The following is a 20,053-nucleotide window of genomic DNA, read 5'->3' as shown; positions in this document are numbered from 1 at the left end:
GGAAATGAACAGGTACAGTATAAGATGGTATTTTCTTCTTAATGCCCCTTTAAGTGTGAGCCTTTTTCAGACATTCATTGAAGTATAATAATGTGATTTTGTGCACGCTGATTAAAAGCGTTTAACACACCTTGCAATGACATTAGCCACACACTCATATGATGGTAGTTGCCAAACGTAAGGCATAAATCAATTAGTGGGATTTATGGTATACTAGGGCAAGGCAATAACCCCTGAGGGGTGAGTCAAACATCTTCACCACCACACTAAGAAACTACCTAGAGTTAAAATAGAATTGGATCTATTTTTGGTGTGCCGCCTCTCTGTTCATTTGCCTAATTGCTGTGCTCCACCTACCTCTCCTGTGAGGAATTCTTCAAAGTATGTATACTGTATATACTGTGTATATAATGAAGACAATTATAGTCTCGATCATTTGAATAAACTTTTTGTTAAGAGATAAGCTTTCACCTTTAATAAAGACTGTAGAGTGTCAAAATATCTGGAGCATGTGTACAGTAGCATCAATATATTAAGCATCAATATATTAAGAAATGTATGCTCTGCTTCAGTCAGGTTCGGAAAGTGACTACATGGAGCTATACCAGAAGTTAGGGAAAAGTTACTTGACACACACAATGACAGTTGCCAAGTCTGAGCTGGCATTAATGTGCCTTAAGTCTGAGCTGGCATGAATGTGTCTTACGTCAGATACAGTATATGAAACACATTTTTTACTTTTAATGTCAACTCTAAATAGCTGAATATTTGAAATGTAAAAAAAGGGCAATATAGTTTTAATAAGATCCAATCCCTCTTAGAGCTCATACCTTTTTACAATATTATTTGATAAATTACTGCGCTCACTCAAAACAGGAATAAAGAAGGCCCTGGACCTTCATGGAAATGGGCATATAACTATGGCCAGAAGGGGTTAGCCCTTGGTCAGTAAGGGGTTAAGGATTTGGTGTGTATCCGGATGGCTGGGGGGCTGTCCTTAAAAAGTGAAGGAAGGGGAGGAGCTTAGAGAATAAAAGGAAGTGTGATGGGAGCTTAGAGAATAAAAGGAAGTGTGATGGGGGAGGGGTGATCCCATTTCCATTGTGGCCTCTGTGGTGATTCCTCCCTTGTTGTGGTTTGCTTATTGTAAATATTGTTGTTGTAATATGTTGTATATGCCTTTATGGGAAAATAACAGGGAAACTAGGGATTTTTGAAGTTTATTTGTTTGGCACAGTGAGGTTGAGCTGGGGGTTGGGTGTACTGTAGAAATGTATGTCACAGCTCTGGTCTGGGGGGATAGTTGTGGTGGGGTGGGGGTGTTTGACCAACTTTGTCAGATCTCAGACTAAAAGTTAGAGATTTGAACTGGGGATGTGCTCTAGGTTTGGCTGGGTCGAGTGGCATGAAGGGTTATTTCACGTGTCCTATGGCTGGGTCGGCAGGTAGCAATCAGGTGGGAGCCATGGTATCTGTTGAGTCAGCTACAATTCGACCTAGCCTGGCAAGCCTCCCATTTTTTATTGTTTTCTGTGTTTACAGTGGTGATTAATAAAAGCTGTGGTCTTTTCCCCTAAAATTCAGGGCTTTTGTTCTTTTGGTGATGAAAATGGGTAAGGTTTGGTAGGTAGCTATTTGTTCCTATATATTTTTTTTTGCAAATTGGGATCCGCAGTGGATCGCCTGGTTCCTTTGGTCCGCGATTTCCGTGGATCAATGTAAAAAAGGTTGATTCGCATTTTGTGTTTTTTTGAATTATTATTACAAATACACTCCGCAGCTTCCGCAACCATTGGACGGATGTTTAGTATCCAATCCGCGGATTAAGCAATCCATTGTTGGATTCTTAAGAATGCTGAATCCGCGGATTGGATTCTACAAATCCGCTCACGGGTTGTATCCAATGTTGGATTTTGATGAATCTACGTGGATTCAAACCACCCAAATCCGTTTGCAGATTTTACACCACAAAACGGATTTTGGGGGTAACATCAGCGAAAAATATGAGAAACGGATTTGGGTGGATTCGCCAATCTCTAGTCCAGAGTCAGGCTACATGCTGCACTTTTGAACTTTGTATGTCTTTGCTGTGAGTGATAAATAGTCGTCCTATGACATGTGGCTTTAGAAAGAAAGAACATATCATGTTTTATAGCTGTCTGAAAGGGAAATAAAATGGTTGTGTAGGATAAATCACTGTGGACTGGCAGTTTGGTCATGGGAATTCTTTCTTTTTCTACCACAACACACAGAGTAAGCTCCAATTATGTTGATCATTACTGGTCTTCATCGCAGAAGAATTGAAAGGTTAAAGTGTAGGGCAAACAATATTATAAATGAATTGTCAGGTAAACGTTATAAGGCAATGTTCAGCAGAGAGTAAAGATATAGACAGGAAAATAACACTGTAGATGTTTGACCAGACTGAATATTTGTATTCAGTCTGATTTTGTTCTGCTGATTTGGTAAAATTAGATTGGATTAGTCTCTAAAATATTCAATGTGAAACATTTTGAGCTTATTTTCTTGCCTATAGAAAATGAAATAACTGTACAGATTTGCCCTAAACAGCTCACGTACAGATGTAGCAAGACTTACTGTTCCTGGTGCCACAGACAAACAGGCTGAAATCTGGGTAATGTATGGCCCCCAAAAACAGTACATATAGCTGCTTAAAAAAGCGTTAATCGTCCCTGGTCAGATAGCTGCACAGAGGAGTACTAGAGAGCAAACCTCTCCCTGTCCTGTCCCTTGATGACGTAGATGCCAATATATGAGCCCTTACGTCATGAGGGGCAACACAAGAAGACCATATTCGGTCATCATGGACAGGACATTTAATTTTTTTTCTCTATACTGGATTGAAGCAGGGGGTTTCCGGAGCTGGCCCCCACTATTGTTTTGATAAATGAAAAGTAAATATGTGCTCATATTGGAGGGGGTTTTCTTTGCGGAAAACTTGCTACTTTCATATGCAGAGTAGGTGCAGGGCCTAGGAAAGGAAGCCTGGGAAAGTAAGCCCAGGCGGAAGGGCCAGAGTAATGGGAGCCCAGGTGAGGGTCCGACTCCCTTAGTAGCTTTTTGCTCAGTATTTCTAGCGTTACCTGTTTTACTTGGATACATTAACACGACAGGCACTTCTTTGGAATCACTTGCAATGATTAACTATTACTGAAGAGTGCACTTCTCTTAGGGCCAAATTTAATAAAGTCTGGTAATATTGCTTTGTTCTTATCAACATTGTTTCCCTTCACAGTGAGAAATGTAGATTTAACACCAAATTCAATAAAAAGTACAGACAATAATAAATATCTCCAGAGAGGGAAGTTATCTCAAAAAGTTGTGATAAATATTTTCAAGGAAAAGCCAATGAATCAGTAAAAAAATGTCACTTGGCTGAGAATAGTTTTCCTTAAGCTCACAGGTAATGAGAAACACAGGGATTGGAGGCTTTACTGGAGAGCACGGTTATTGTCATTTTAGTGAATTTTCCATAGAACTTTTAAATGACCGTTTTTTTGCTGCAGGTCAACCAAGATACATTTGGTAATGTCAAAAATATATATGTTCTTCAGTATTAGGTGATACCTTTTTTATTGGACTAACAATTTATGTCATAGGACAAGCTTTCGAGAGTTCTCCTCTCTTCTTCAGGTCAGCAATACTGATATACACAGGAATCTATCATATATATATATATATATATATATAGCAAATGGAAATATTACTGTATGCTCATTTGCATGCAGGTCTGTAACGCCGCCTTTCACCATTATTACCCTGCACACAGTGCTTCCACTGCAGCAAGTGTTTCTGTTAAATGACATGCAAATGAGCACACCGTGCCACCTTTTGCTTCAAAACCATTTAACATGGTCCCCTGCAATATATATATAAAGGCTAGAATGGGGCAGTTGTGGGACTTTACAGCTCTCATGGAGTTAATCATTCTGGAAAGGTCTGTTTAGCTGTAAGTTAATGAGCTAATTAGCCTAGCCTGTATAGTCAGGAAGTGATACAGAGATCCCCACCCCCCCCCATGCTGCCAGACACACACTGTTGAGAGTGATAGAGAGAGGGTGAGACACGCTGCTGCTATACTGATCTGGGAAGGCACACACAGACCACCCTGTGAGAGACTGAAAGGGGACCTGCTGCAGGTACACTGGGTAAAGTGGGGAAAGAGTTTAGTTCTCCCACGATTAGTTAGGGACTAAGCAGTATTAGTCAGTACTCCTGGAAGGAGTTAGGCCTTTTGTTTCTGTTTTGTGTTATGAGTTAACCCTGTACCTGCTTTGTACCCTGTAAAATAAACCCCTGCTTAGAAAGTACAGTGTTTCCTGTCTTTGATCTGGACAAAAGATCCGACGCTGGGACTGAGACGTCACAATATATATATATATTTATATATAAGCAGGTTAACACAGGTCAATTTGTCAAAGTAAGGGCGGTCAATAACATTTGAGATAAATAACTCTTTAGGGCCAGAGACTCTTCGGAGCTTATTGAATAGTATGTGCATACTTATTTGGTGAAACATGTTCATTTACATATAGATTTGCATACTGTATGTATGAGAACACTTCCTCACTCAGCTCTTCAGAGCCACTTCACTGTCATAATTTCCATATTAAATACAGTGAAGCTGTCTTCACCTGTCCTCACTTTTTGGACTTCATTGAATCTGGCCCTTATTGTGCCTTTCTGTGTGATTCATCAGCTGCTGCAACCTAGGGCAGGCAAGCATAATTAGAACATCCTTAATTCCCCTTCTCCTGCTGGCAAGATCAGAAGTAGTCTCTGTTTGAACTAGAGTAATTATTTAGAGATGTATTAAATACATGAAATTGTAGCTGTATGAGTTATGCAACAGAATTGGAGTTGCTACAGTATCTATCATTCTAAGTTGGACTAATCATTGAGACATTATTTTTCTTTAAATCTTTGAAAAATGTTATTAAACAAATAGTATATTTTACCAAAATTTAAAGATTTTCTTGGCACACACATTTTGTAATTTAGGGTGGAGAATGGTAAAAGGGCAAATGGAATAAAAAATAAAGAACATTCAGGGTTCACTACAGTATGTAGTGTATCATGGAATTGCCTTTAATTTGTGATATACTGCACCGACACACTTTATTCGAGCAAATACCCAGTATGTACCTGGCAGATACCTGGAATGCGCCGCTCCTCACCTCTGACAAGCCCCGTTGTGTTTGCCTTCCCAGCTTGGGTTCATGCCTGGCTGACGGGCGGCTGATCTGTTAAATGATAATGATTAGGATTTAATAGGCTGCAATGCTTCGCGTGTCTACCAGATGGCATAAATTCATGAATTGTAATGCAGTATATATATATATACTGTGCAGTATTGCAGCCAGGGGGAATAAAATGCTTCAATCCCTGCTTGGAAAATACCTCAATGCACTCGGGCAGAAAACAGTCACAAACCTCAATACACCCGGGTATACCCGAATTCGTGGGACTAGCCAAGCTCGAATAAAGTGTGTCGCCAGTGTAAGCCATATAATGATATCACGATTGTTTTCAACAGATACATTCAAGCTCCTACAAGCCGATCTCAGTCTCTAAAATATCCCCCAGTTTTTAGAAGGCAAATAATCCTATTCCTATACTTACAGGTAGACACGTAATCTATGTGAAAGATTTCAGGTACTTTCAATTTAACATGTCCCTAATGTTTAATGCACAGTTCAGGATATCCTCCTGGCACGAAGCAGAAGAGAGGAATATAAACCTGGGAGTCACATAGTGCTCTATTTCCCAGCCCTCTTTGTTTTTCTTACTACATCACAATTAAAATACTATAATCACAAGAACTTTCATTATTATTATTTCAGGTGGTGAGTCCATTGTTAGCATTGAAAGCACACAACACCTCTGTAGAGAATTCAGGAATAGTTTTCACATTATGGGGCTTATGCACTAAGCGCCAATAAGCCAATTATTGAGGCTTTTTCACCAAAAACGCCTACCGTAAGCCCTGATAAGTTGCCAATAAAAGCCCCTTTCGGCATTTTTTTTTCCCAGAGAAAAAATAAATCACCAAACGAGCGTCGAGAAGCCACTTATCGGCAGGTTTTCAAAGTTGTGCAATTCTAGTAGCCCCGATTAGCTTTCTGAGGCTAATCGTGGCTCCAGAATAGAGATTTTGTCTCAAAATCCTCCCGCAAGGAAAAGTTGGCAGAAAGGTGATGAGAAGCTGCCGATAAGCGCCAAGTGGGGGGCTTAGAAACAAAATGCATTTTTCCTTCATTGGATTGATGCCGGGTGTCTCCGGAGCTGATACCCATTAATTTCAGCACCAGAGGCCCCCGGCATCAATCCCATGCAATAAAAATGCATTTTCAGGCAACTTCATTACCTTAGCGGCTAACCGCTAAGGCAATGAAGGGGTAAGGAACAACAGCAACTTTATTGGGGGCAGAGGGGGTGAATGAAGCGTGTAATTGTCCCTTCACTTAACCCCTCTGTCCCCACTAAACCTTACAATATGTACTAACTACCAATTCACAACCCATCCACCCCCTATGGCCCAGCATAAAAGCATTTTTAATTTTTTATACACATAATTGATACCAGAGGCCGGTGGGGGTCACCGGGTAGTCTCTGCGAGTGTCCGTCAGCCTCCAGGTGGTCCCCATGGGTGTCTGGGAGCCCTCGGATGTCCACGCATTTGTCCGGAGGTCACTGTGGGTCACTGCTGGTCTGCGGTACCAATCCTGTTGCAAAAAAAAAATGTGGACTACATTGCAATAAATACACCTCCCCCCCCCCCCCCCCAACACATATAGTAATGGGCAAAATAACTATTATACCGATATGGATTATACTGTAGCTCATTTGCCCATTATAAAATCAAACATTAGCCAGCATAAATAAAGTAAATAAAACATTTAACATACCCCTGCCATCATGAAGGGCATCCTCATCAGCATACTCCAGGTCCATGTCCTCCGTTGCCTGAAAGAATATAAGAAAAAATACAATCTAATGGCCCCTAACCCCTTAATCACCTTAGTGGTTAATAACCGCTATACTAATTAAGGGGTTAACCGCGTCCCACGCTACCCACCTGGGAGGCCTAAGCACCAACCCCGGACCCACTATACCCAACCACTAAGCCAATATATCACTCAAAGGTAAACCCAATGAAAATAATTGAGGTAAAAAATGCACAATAATCAGATAAATACAGGACATAAACACCCCAACAATAAAAGAACGAAATAGCCTAAAAATACACATCATAAATAATGATCTATCGCAAAAATAGCTAAATTATTACAATTATGTTATTCTAAAACAATACAATTAAATAAACAACTATCCAAGCAAACAGAAAAAACAATAGGCAGACAGGCGCACTGAAGGGTATGATTGGTTTATTAATCTAAAACAGTGGACAAAGTATCCACTGATGCAAGGAATAAAAATAACAATAAAGCAAATTATTACAAGATTGCGGCAAGATTATAACAAATAAGGGTTAAAAACGGGACTGGATAATACACTAGTATATTCGGTAGGGGCAGGGGGTAACCACAGGGTCTAGCTACGCACTACAGAATGGATCCGGACCAATCCGAGTACTTACCCAGCTAGAGACAAGGGGACCCGCTCCCACCGGCTGCAAAGAACTCCACAGGAACTGCCACCACGTGACCTCTACGCGTTTCGCACGTAGTGCTTCGTCAGGAGGTCACGTCATAGCGTTGTCCCTGGAGCTTAAGTAGAGAGCGGCAGCCAATGGATCTAGTGTAATTAGAGCAAGTAGGAACACATGTGATACAAAGCAGAGGCAAATAAAGTTCCCTGCAGCATGTGGGGAGGATTAAAAGCACATATTAGATAGGAGCAATGTTAAACAGGTCCCAATTTAGCTTTAAATAAATCCAAAATCATACCAGCATAACTGTAGTGAATGTAAACCAGTATATACTGATATGGACAATTTTAAGGTAAACATGTATTAAAAATCTGTTTAAAACATATATAGTTATTAAATACTAAAACATGTTATCTAAAAATACAAAAAATGCTTGGAAACCGTGTAAACACCTAATAATTAATTCATTAGAATTCGTTCTTTTAAGAATTCATTCTTTTAAGAAAGGGACCAATTCTATGTAATCATTTAAACCATGAGGAAACCTCGTTCGCATGGTATAGATCCAGAATTGCTCCCTTCTACTTAGGCGTAAATCTCTATTGCCTAGGCGTTGATTGGCGGTAATTACTTCAATGCCCATGAAGGAAATGCCACTCGGGGCCCCTAGCCAATTGAAGTCTGTTTCTTGTCAAAAGGGCACACTAAGATCCTATTTAGATCTGAAGGGCAACTACAAATGTAGTAAATGTAAAATATGTACCAACTTAATGAATAAAAAAGAGGTTGTTTCCTCTACCACAAAACGTAGTTTTAAAGTTAATCACTTTATCAATTGTTCCACAACATATGTAGTGTACATTTTACAGTGCCAATGTGGGTTACAGTACATCGGTAAAACTAAACGATGCATGAAAGTGAGGGTAATGGAACACATGAGGAACATCAAAAATGTGCAAAAATTAATTGATAAACACATGCCCCTAACCCACCTTTTAAAACACTTTCATGATTGCCATCAGTGTGACCCGAGTGGCATTTCCTTCATGGGCATTGAAGTAATTACCGCCAATCAACGCCTAGGCAATAGAGATTTACGCCTAAGTAGAAGGGAGCAATTCTGGATCTATACCATGCGAACGAGGTTTCCTCATGGTTTAAATGATTACATAGAATTGGTCCCTTTCTTAAAAGAATGAATTCTTAAAAGAACGAATTCTAATGAATTAATTATTAGGTGTTTACACGGTTTCCAAGCATTTTTTGTATTTTTAGATAACATGTTTTAGTATTTAATAACTATATATGTTTTAAACAGATTTTTAATACATGTTTACCTTAAAATTGTCCATATCAGTATATACTGGTTTACATTCACTACAGTTATGCTGGTATGATTTTGGATTTATTTAAAGCTAAATTGGGACCTGTTTAACATTGCTCCTATCTAATATGTGCTTTTAATCCTCCCCACATGCTGCAGGGAACTTTATTTGCCTCTGCTTTGTATCACATGTGTTCCTACTTGCTCTAATTACACTAGATCCATTGGCTGCCGCTCTCTACTTAAGCTCCAGGGACAACGCTATGACGTGACCTCCTGACGAAGCACTACGTGCGAAACGCGTAGAGGTCACGTGGTGGCAGTTCCTGTGGAGTTCTTTGCAGCCGGTGGGAGCGGGTCCCCTTGTCTCTAGCTGGGTAAGTACTCGGATTGGTCCGGATCCATTCTGTAGTGCGTAGCTAGACCCTGTGGTTACCCCCTGCCCCTACCGAATATACTAGTGTATTATCCAGTCCCGTTTTTAACCCTTATTTGTTATAATCTTGCCGCAATCTTGTAATAATTTGCTTTATTGTTATTTTTATTCCTTGCATCAGTGGATACTTTGTCCACTGTTTTAGATTAATAAACCAATCATACCCTTCAGTGCGCCTGTCTGCCTATTGTTTTTTCTGTTTGTGAGCCCCCCTTGTGGGAGCTCACTCTTATAGGGGACGTGTGGAAGCCCCTTCAGACTACAGGCTGCAAGAGGGATTTCTTTCAATATCCACGTTAGCGCGGAGCAACTCTACCCTTATGTATCCAAGCAAACAATTAAACAAATAAAACCACAAGCCAACAAAACAAATAATTAATTTACAACACTAGCCAACAAAACAATTAATTCATTAAAACGCTAACCAGTCCTAAAATGTACTAAAAATAAGCCATTCAAATTCAAAACAATTTAATCAAAAAATAAACAGAAATAGAAAAAAATAACAATAAATAGAAAACAAGTATTTGCCAAAAAATGCATTGGCTTTCACTGTATTTATCTGTATAAACAATAAAAAACCTGGAAAAATACAATTACAGTGGCGGCCGGTTTCAAACTAATGCGGCTGCCGCCGCAGTTTAAAAACCGCTACGGGCGGCGCGCGGGCTGTCTTCGGCCGTTTTCGGCCGGTTTTCCCGCGCCTCGGGCGCTTTCAATAGTAAGCGCCATTAGTGCTTATCTATTAAAGCGGCCGCCGCGTGGGAAACTCCGTTTTAAACGGAGAGCAGCCCCGCGGTTAGCCCGCTATGCACCCGGCAAGCTTTAGAATGAAGCTTGCCGGGACAGTACATACATTCAATGGATTACATAGGGTACAAAATATAGAAGCGGCTAATCAAGCATTTATATATATGCTGAAGTTTATACTGTATCTATGTGATTAAAGGTATTGGCCATGGAACTATAAATACCAAGTCCCTCTTTACAAAATAATTTTAGACTATTTACTATTAAATTATTTTTATTTCTATTCATTTTCACTACACTGCTTACTGTGAGTGCATTAATTAGGGAACTTTTGTTTGTGTTTTTATTAGAATATATTTATCCCTATTTGCACCACAGTATATCATCATTAATGTTATCATTACTAGGCTGATGTGGGTGTCTTCCCTTCTCTCCCCTTACTCTATTAGTATACTATTGAGACTTATTACAGCTCTAAAAAGATGTTACAAAGCTAGGTAAAGTCATATTTTATTTTGAAATGCTTACTCTTTCTTGCTCTAAATTGTCCTATTTTTATGATTTTGTGTGCTTACAGACACACTTTGCCGGTCTAAGGTTTATGCCAGCTTACATATTCATTAACATGTTCATTATAATTACCAACTACACACATTTGGGCATAGTGTGATGTGGTTGGCATTAAAAAAATACTTATTCGATCTGAAATACAGTATTTTCTAATTTAGATTCTGGGAAATTCTCTAATTTTCATGAAAAGTAAATACTGTTTATAAATTAGGACCGGCTCTAGTACAGGGGAGACCAACTCCATTCCAAGAGCCACCAACAGGCAAGGTATTAGGGATGTCCCTGCTTCAGCACAGATGGCTCAATCAATGGCTCAGTCAGAATGATTTCACCTGTGCTGAAGCAGGGACATCCTTAACAACTGACCTGTTGGTGGCCCCTGAGGACTGGAGTTGACTACCCCTGCTCTTGTAGATAGAAAATAATCCCTTTTATTGGAAACTGTGTCTCAGTAGAGTCATTTCATTTTCAGAAGACTTGTCTGATCATTTTAGGAAGGGCACCTACATTTTACTGTAGCACATTGATAGAATAGAACTGTCTAAAATGGTTTATTATTACTTAACTAATATTTATCTAACGGCCAACTAAACTGAATTAAAAGCCATCTTATCCCTTATACTATATTTGTGAAAGCACTGTATGCCTGTCTGTATGGGCTCTGTCCCTAGGAGAAATCTCATTGGTCCCTTGGCCCGCCCGCCCCGCACACCTCTCATTGGCCTGAGGCGGAGTGACGGGCCAAAGGACACACACAGACACACAGACACACAGACACACAGACACGCAGACACACACGGTAGGGGGGGGGTGTTGTGGGGCTCACAGTGTTAGCAGCACATCTCACGGTCTCTTACCCGCCGGTCCCGGAGGCTCCACCTCTTCCTCCCCAAACATCGGCCTGAAGTCATCGTGACCCACGCGCACCTCCTCCACTCCCCGTGTCTCCCCCCGGTGCTCTGCTCAGCTCCCCCCCGGTGCTCCGCTCAGCTCCCCCCCGGTGCTCCGCTCAGCTGCCCCCCGGTGCTCCGCTCATCTCCCCCCCCGGTGCTCCGCTCAGCTCCCCCCCGGTGCTCCACTCAGCTCCCCCCCGGTGCTCCACTCAGCTCCCCCCCTGGTGCTCCACTCAGCTCCCCCCTGGTGCTCCACTCAGCTCCCCCCCTGGTGCTCCACTCAGCTCCCCCCCTGGTGCTCCACTCAGCTCCCCCCCGGTGCTCCACTCAGCTCCCCCCCCGGTGCTCCACTCACTCCCCCCCCGGTGCTCCACTCAGCTCCCCCCCCGGTGCTCCACTCAGCTTCCCCCCCGGTGCTCCACTCAGCTCCCCCCCCCTTGGTGCTCCACTCAGCTCCCCCCCCGGTGCTCCACTCAGCTCCCCCCCGGTGCTCCACTCAGCTTTCCCCCCGGTGCTCCACTCAGCTCCCCCCCTGGTGCTCCACTCAGCTCCCCCCCCTGGTGCTCCACTCAGCTCCCCCCCGGTGCTCCACTCAGCTCCCCCCGGTGCTCCACTCACCTCCCCCCCCGCTGCTCCAACAGGCAGTGGGCAGGCAGCCTGCACCTGCCACGCGGCACCTAAGATGGCGGCGCCCAGATGGACCCCCTTCCTCCCTCGCGGACTAACTAAGATGGCGCCGGAGGGAGAGGTGACGTGTGTGTGTGTCTCACTGTGTGTGTGTGTGTGTGTGTGTGTGTGTGTGTGTGTGTGTGTGTGTGTGTGTGTGTGTGTGTGTGTGTGTGTGTGTGTGTGTGTGTGTGTGTGTGTGTGACACTGTGTGTGTGACACTATGTGTGTGTGTGTGTGTGTGTGTGTGTGTGTGTGTGTGTGTGTGTGTGTGTGTGTGTGTGTGTGTGTGTGTGTGTGTGTATGTGATACTGTGTGTGTGTGTGTGTGTGACACTGTGTGTGTGTGACACTGTGTGTGTGTGTGTGTGTGTGTGTGTGACACTGTGTGTGTGTGCGTGTGCGTGTGACACTGTGTGTGTGTGTGTGTGTGTGTGAGTGTGTGTGCCCCCCCTCCTGTCCACTGCCCCCCCTCCTGTCCACTGCCCCCCCTCCTGTCCACTGCCCCCCTCCTGTCCACTGCCCCCCCCTCCCATCCACTGTCCCCCCCCTCTCGTCCACTGCCCCCCCCCTCCCGTCCACTGTCCCCCCCTCCCATCCACTGCCCCCCCTCCTGTCCACTGTCCCCCCCCCTCCTGTCCACTGTCCCCCCCCCCTCCCGTCCACTGCCCCCCCCCCTCCCATCCACTGTCCTCCCCCCTTCCATCCACTGTCGCCCCCTCCCGTCCACTGTCCCCCCCTCTTCCTGTCCACTGTCCCTCTCCCCCTACTGTCCACTGTCCCTCTCCCCCTCCCCTCCTCGTGTCCACTGTCCCTCCCCCCTCCCCTCCTCCTGGCCACTGTCCCTCCCCCCTCCCCTCCTCCTGGCCACTGTCCCTCCCCCCTTCCCTCCTGGCCACTGTCCCTCTCCCCCTCCTCCTGGCCACTGTCCCTCCCCCTCCCCTCCTCCTGTCTACTGTCCCTCCCCCCCTCCTGTCCACTGTCCCTCTCCCCCTCCCCTCCTCCTGTCCACTGTCCCTCCCCCCTCCCCTACTCCTGTCCACTGTCCCTCCCTCCCCTCCTCCTGTCCACTGTCCCTCCCCCCTCCCCTCCTCCTGTCCACTGTCCCTCACCCCCTCCCCTCCTCCTGTCCACTGTCCCTCCCCCCTTTTCCCCCCCTCTCCCCCCCACTTTTCCTAGCGGGAAATTTAACTCCCGGGCAACGCCGGGTCTCTCAGCTAGTAATAACTAATGGCAACAATATCCTGCCCACGGCTTTGCACTGATCCCTTTTACAGATGTGCAAACTTGATGCCTAAATTGCTGAATCTGGCGAGATTTGCCAGGTGTGTGAACTTTGCAAAATGTAACAGTTTAATACATTTTGACTATGCTAAGTAAAACGATTGTCAGGCTCGGGCGCCGCACGACTAGCTGTCAGCGCAGACCCAGGGACACGCATGGTTGCCAATGACATCACTTTCATGTGGAACTTTGTACTTACGGCATTTCTTTTGCGTTTTTGACGGTCCCCCATACTGGGATTTTGCTTCTAAGAGTGGGAACTGGGATACACTATCTAACAAACAGTGCCATTGTTACATTGTTTTGCCATTCTGGTATTCCCAGCTTTAACTGCATTCTCTAGTATATTATACCTAGTTATGAATGTCCCCCCCCCCCCTCCCAGAGGTGCCAGTTTCACTGCCAATACGATGATGGATGATGATATACAGTAGTTGCATAGTTACATAGTAGATGAGGTTGAAAAACGACATATGTCGATGATGATAATTTTTTTGTTTTGTTCACTTTTAAATATATCTAAACAAAGAAAAAGGTAGCGCTAATCTAAGGAGGTGAAACCCGCAGCCTGTGATATAACTCTGACCCCCTGGGTCAGATGGGAGACTGGAAACAAATGTTATATCTATGGCGCTGGGTACATAACACAGAAATAGATATAAATGTCATACAACCAGTATAGTGGTGAACTCCTCTGGTGCTCTTCCAATGAATGCAGCAGTTCATGCAAAAAAGATAAAGACAGACATAGCGTAATACAATCACTAACAATACATACTAGACAGACTATAACACTAAAAGACAAACATGTGCTGGGACACAAGACTGAAGTAAAATATCACATTTAATAAAACAGCATTTAAAAATAAAGGTCACGTCTGCACAGCAGCCTCAGATGGAATGCCCGCTTACCAGACATACACAGATCACAATCAGTGGATAAATCGGAGAGTATCCCCTCTCATGTGAACCACACCGCGTGTGCTGGCATCTGGCTGGAGCTCAGGGAGGATCCCTTGCCGTCTGTAACGTCACGAGCCTCCGCTCCCCACGTGCACCGGCTGGTGTGTATTTGGAAAGCCGCCAAGATTTCCTCAGGATGCACGTCAGGACCCACTACCGGTTGCTCTGATGTGTTGGGGGATCAGTGCACCGACCGCCGCAACCGGAGACCGCAGGCAAGGCTTCAGATAAGGCTCAATGGCGCAACAGGTATGGAGGCCATAGCTGTTTGTGGCACACGCGGTGTGGTTCACATGAGAGGGGATACTCTCCGATTTATCCACTGATTGTGATCTGTGTATGTCTGGTAAGCGGGCATTCCATCTGAGGCTGCTGTGCAGACGTGACCTTTATTTTTAAATGCTGTTTTATTAAATGTGATATTTTACTTCAGTCTTGTGTCTCAGCACATGTTTGTCTTTTAGTGTTATAGTCTGTCTAGTATGTATTGTTAGTGATTGTATTACGCTATGTCTGTCTTTATCTTTTTTGCATGAACTGCTGCATTCATTGGAAGAGCACCAGAGGAGTTCACCACTATACTGGTTGTATGACATTTATATCTATTTCTGTGTTATGTACCCAGCGCCATAGATATAACATTTGTTTCCACTTTTAAATATATAATATATTCTGCTTTTCAATGTACTACTTATTTATTTATAAAATATTTTACCAGGAAGTAATACATTGAGAGTTACCTCTCATTTTCAAGTATGTCCTGGGCACAGAGTAAGACAAATAATACATGGTTACAAATACAGTTACATAAATGAACAGGGTATACATTATATACAAGACATTGCATGCACAGTTAAAGAAAATATTTATTATGGGCGTATGAAACAGTTACAGACCAGATTAAAATGTGAGACAGCCTTAGATTTGAAAGAACTTAAACTGGTGGTGGATGTGAGAGACTCGGTAGACTGTTCCAGTTTTGGGGTGCACGGTAAGAGAAGGAGGAAAGGCCGGATACTTTGTTGAGCCTTGGGACCATGAACAGTCTTTTGGAGTCTGATCTCAGGTGATAAGTGCTGCATGTGGTAGGGGTGAGGAGCTCCTACTAATAGGAACACTAGTGCTAGTAGGTGTGGTGGAGGCCTATGTCATAGCTGCCTGCTGCTCATCAAGTGATTGACTTCTATCATTATGATCATCATCACCTATTTCCCTCATGCTACAACCAAGACACCAAACTGCTGTTGTTGCACCAATGATCACATTATCACCATCAAACCACTCGCTATCCACCTCCTCAGAGACAGAGTCTTGAAAGAGAAGAGCTAGAGCAGGCCTGCACAACTCCATTCCACGAGGGCCGCAAACAGGTCAGGCCTTAAGGCTATCCCTACTTCAGCACAGCTGGCTTAATTAGTGGCTCAGTATGACTGAACTAAGGATATCATGAAGACCTAGCCTGTTTGTGGCCCACGAGGACTGGAGTAGTGGAGGCCAGAGAGAAAGCCTTATCATCCAGCTTTCTCCTCCCCCAAGTCTCTGTTCCTGGGAAGAAAGAGACAAATACTCCTTTCCTCTTCCATTTCATTTAGAACATGTGTGCCTAGTCTGGCAATGGCTGCTCTCTATAATCCCTTTCTAGTCAAGACAACATGTAGACTTTTATTGATAACCTTTTTCACCCTGGTGGTGGTGAGCATGTCCTCCTGACCTTCTGTTTGATTTATTTTCATATTATATGACTGCTGCTGAGGGTCAAAAACAACAGCTGTTATTTTACTGGGGGCTACTACTTTTTTCTTTAGAGACCCACTCATGGTCATTAGTCTTTCTGGGCTGCTGTCACCATGGCAATGGACTACCACACCAGTGCCCTCTTATTCCAAAATTCACTGAGTGTGATTGATCATTCAGCAGATCACCGCCTGTACTGTGTGCACTCCCCCTCCACCCTTTGAAATGAATGAAGCAAAATCATGACTTTAGAATTTTTGCAAAATAGCGTAGCTGGGCTAGACTTAGCTGCCCATTGACTAATCCTCTTAACGTAATGCCTAGGAAATCACCTGCAAACCTCAGTTACTGTTTTTGTTATGACTAAATAGGGCAGGTTTTGCATTGTTCACAACCTAATACGAAAATGTTGCACACCTCTCTTCCCCAGAGCATTGTGTTGCTGAAGATGTTTGTGGTGGCTGGGGTTATGACCTAAACATTTTAATAGCTGGCTGCAGTATGTCACAGAGTTGGTTCTAGTTTGCCGACTGCTGCATTGACCTCTGCTGCAAATAATTGATAATTTTTGTGTAAGCAGCATTGTGCTGCTGTAGGAGCCGATTTTGCTCCATCTGGAGGCAAATCTGCCATTCCTGCATGAGCCATTGCTCTTTTTATATTTACTGGCTCTTGCTGGCAATTTTTTTGCCAGAAAATTATCTCTCAAGCAATTGCCCCTGTATTGCAATATCCTCGGGATGACATTTATCTTTCTCAGTTATCAGTGATCTACTGAACAGATGTTGAGCAGCGTGGGACTGCTGAGATTGAGTGCACATTGTATGAGGCTGATACAGTGGCTGCTGTGGAGGTGGCACTTCCCCTTCATGCAAGGTCAGTTCTTCTTGTGTATACTCCATAGTGACTTCTTCTAAATGAAACGTAACTATTTATTTTCCAAAACAGGAAGGTGAATGTGGCTGTATCCATTGCAAGTTGCTGGGAGTGACTGCTCCTCCATAATTTGTAGCTTACAGTACGTGGGCAAGTTGTATGTAGCTGGGCCTGACGCAAAGGAAGGGCCTTAAAAAAGTAAGTAACAAGGCATTAAATTAATTATTTAATTTAAGAAAAATACCTGTCATTCTATTTTGTGCTGTTACCAAGAGGAACCGTGTAATGACTCCAGGATAACACCCCGTGGCTGTGTAGCCTGAATAATTAGGTAAGTGGAGCAGGAAAAAAGCCTTGTGGAGGTATGGGGTAAGAGCTGCGTACAGACCCGTTCCCAGTGTATGGCGAGTGGCTGCAGATGCGACAGCCCACGGATGGAGTGGCTACTCAAGATGATCCGCCCCCTCTGCTCCCGGCTGAGCGCCAGGGGTGAATGACGCACTTCCTGCGCGGCCACGATCCAGATGCAGACAAGAGAATAGATGGTCGATGCCAGAGCGGCTCCTATAGATGTCAGACTCACCAGGTTGAGGTAAAATCAAGGTTATGGGTGAACCTCCACCTATACCTCTGCTGTGTGTCCTATCCTTTGTCATCTTTTCATATCCTCCTATCTCTTTTTACAGTGTTGGGCTTCATAGGGGGACTTTTCCAACATGGTTTATTGCATCTGCAATTCTGTGCCAGTGCCGATTCTTTACAGCCGTGGCGGTTTTATTGGCCATGTTGCCACGAATGTCATATACCTCAATAAGTATCTTATTTTCTTTATCAGAAAATGTGATATTTCATATTCTCTGATTTTCTACTCCAGCATTTGGTCAATCAGTTTGTGAAGGCTGTACTGGTGTCTGTACGGGGGCTCTGTGCTCTGTCATCTTTTACTTCAAACTCCTCCCAAGACATTCTGCCCTCTCCTCTCTTCTCCTTTCCTCTAGTATTCCTCACCTGTCCCATTCCACAACTCACCTGTATACTACCCTTTCTAAGCTCCACCACTCTCTCTCCTACACACAACCACCACATGCCTTCCGCTGCACCCCATACCCTCTACTCCTATGCTCCTCCACACACACTCCTCTTCTCAGATTCTCCACCATTTTCCCTTCCTCAGCTCCTCCACTACTGTATCTCTCTATTCCTCAGCTCCTTCACTATCACTCAACTCACAAATTACACATAATCACACAAGCACACACACATGCACGTAACAACAGAATTAGCTAATATCACACCCTCCTCCTCCTTATAGCCTAAGTTTATCTATCTTCCCCTCCCAACAGCACTACCAGCGTGTGTTAAACGGGAGGGTTTATATATCTCACTGTTTAGGGAATTATTGCACGTGGTAACAACTCAAGATTTTGCTAAGGGTGGTTTTGGTTCTAAAACTTTTTCGTGTTTTAGTTTTGAACCTGGTTTTGGTTATGACATTTTTGTGTTTTGAATTAGAATTCTTACCAAACTCAAAAAACAACAATATAAAAATAAGCCTGAATATGCTGAAATAGCATAATAAAGCATGAATAAAAAAAAATAAGTATAACATCTTAATAAACAATTATGAAACTACAATAATATATCTGAACATGTTTTTATAATAAAAAAAGATGGCTAGAAATTAACACCCAGGTTTTCAACTCAAAATATTAGTAAAAAATGTGCTCTATTTAGTGTATCTAGGCCCAATAATTGACAGTCCATATCTGCAATTAAAACACTTAAGTTAATTGACATTGTGGAATTAATGTTGGGTGTGAGATTTGTGGAACATGTGAGTGCATGTACTGTACTGTACGTAGGGGAAAGTTTTTGTGATATCCTCTATACCCATCACATACACATATTGTGTCTACACTGATTGATTATAAAGTGTGGCCAGAATTCAGATTAACATAAAACCAAATATTGACATGGTGCTCAGCTCCTAGTTTGCAAATATACAGTGAGAAGATTTACAAATATTTGTTGTATGTGTAGCAGTGTTTCCACCACTTTCGGGGAGATTCCCTGGCTACCAAGTTTGCAGTACTGTTTACCTGCTGGTTTACAGAAGCTCTGAGGTTCCGACGTTGCTGTTGAGGAGGATAGGACTGGCTTTAGAAGTGATAGTTGGTTCTCTCTCACTTTGGTGTCAGCGCTTCCATCTGCCGTAGACTCCAAGAGTGCCCTGCAGAAGAACTCTCTCTTACTCCCCCTGATAGGCTGCATATGTAGGCAAGAGTACTGTATATTTTGTAATAGAAACTCTTTATTCTCTGCAGCATACAGCATACAACAGCATACACTGGATACACCATAAATACTAGGCCTCCAGCCTCCGGATGGTCCGTGGACTCACAAACCAACCATGGGCACTAAGGGCGGTCTGTGCTCTTCCTTTACTCCCTGATAGAGTAAGGGGTACGGTACTCACCCCCACTCCCCAAGGAGAGGGACAGAAGGTGCCAGAGCACTGAACACCTCTGCTGTGAGGCCTGTCTCTCTCAAGGGGAAGAGATAACACCACTGAAACAATTTGGCATTGCAGCCCCTTAAGTATCGAGGGGTACCTTATTGGGCAGAACACAGGCCATAGCCCGCCTCCCCATTTGTCACTCAAGGCAGCTGCTTACTGGTGGGGAAAACCCTGGATTGTGCCTAACACTGCCTGCACTGATACCAGGACTTACATTTTAGGAAGGGTAGATTAGTAGCCAAGCCAGGCATGGCTACATATTATATGCATGTAACTGGCGTCTGTCCTTCCCCTAATATTTATCCCTCTATGATATGGCCAGATTTGTAATCTAGCAGACTTTGCCAGCATGCAGTAATTATCCATACACCCATCAAATAGGAATAATAATTGATTGAATAATCCTT

The sequence above is a fragment of the Ascaphus truei genome, chromosome 8, assembly GCF_040206685.1.
Source record: "Ascaphus truei isolate aAscTru1 chromosome 8, aAscTru1.hap1, whole genome shotgun sequence".
Classification (NCBI taxonomy): Eukaryota; Metazoa; Chordata; class Amphibia; order Anura; family Ascaphidae; genus Ascaphus; species Ascaphus truei.
The sequence above is the reverse complement of the archived record's forward strand: the minus strand, read 5'-3'. Positions refer to the sequence as shown.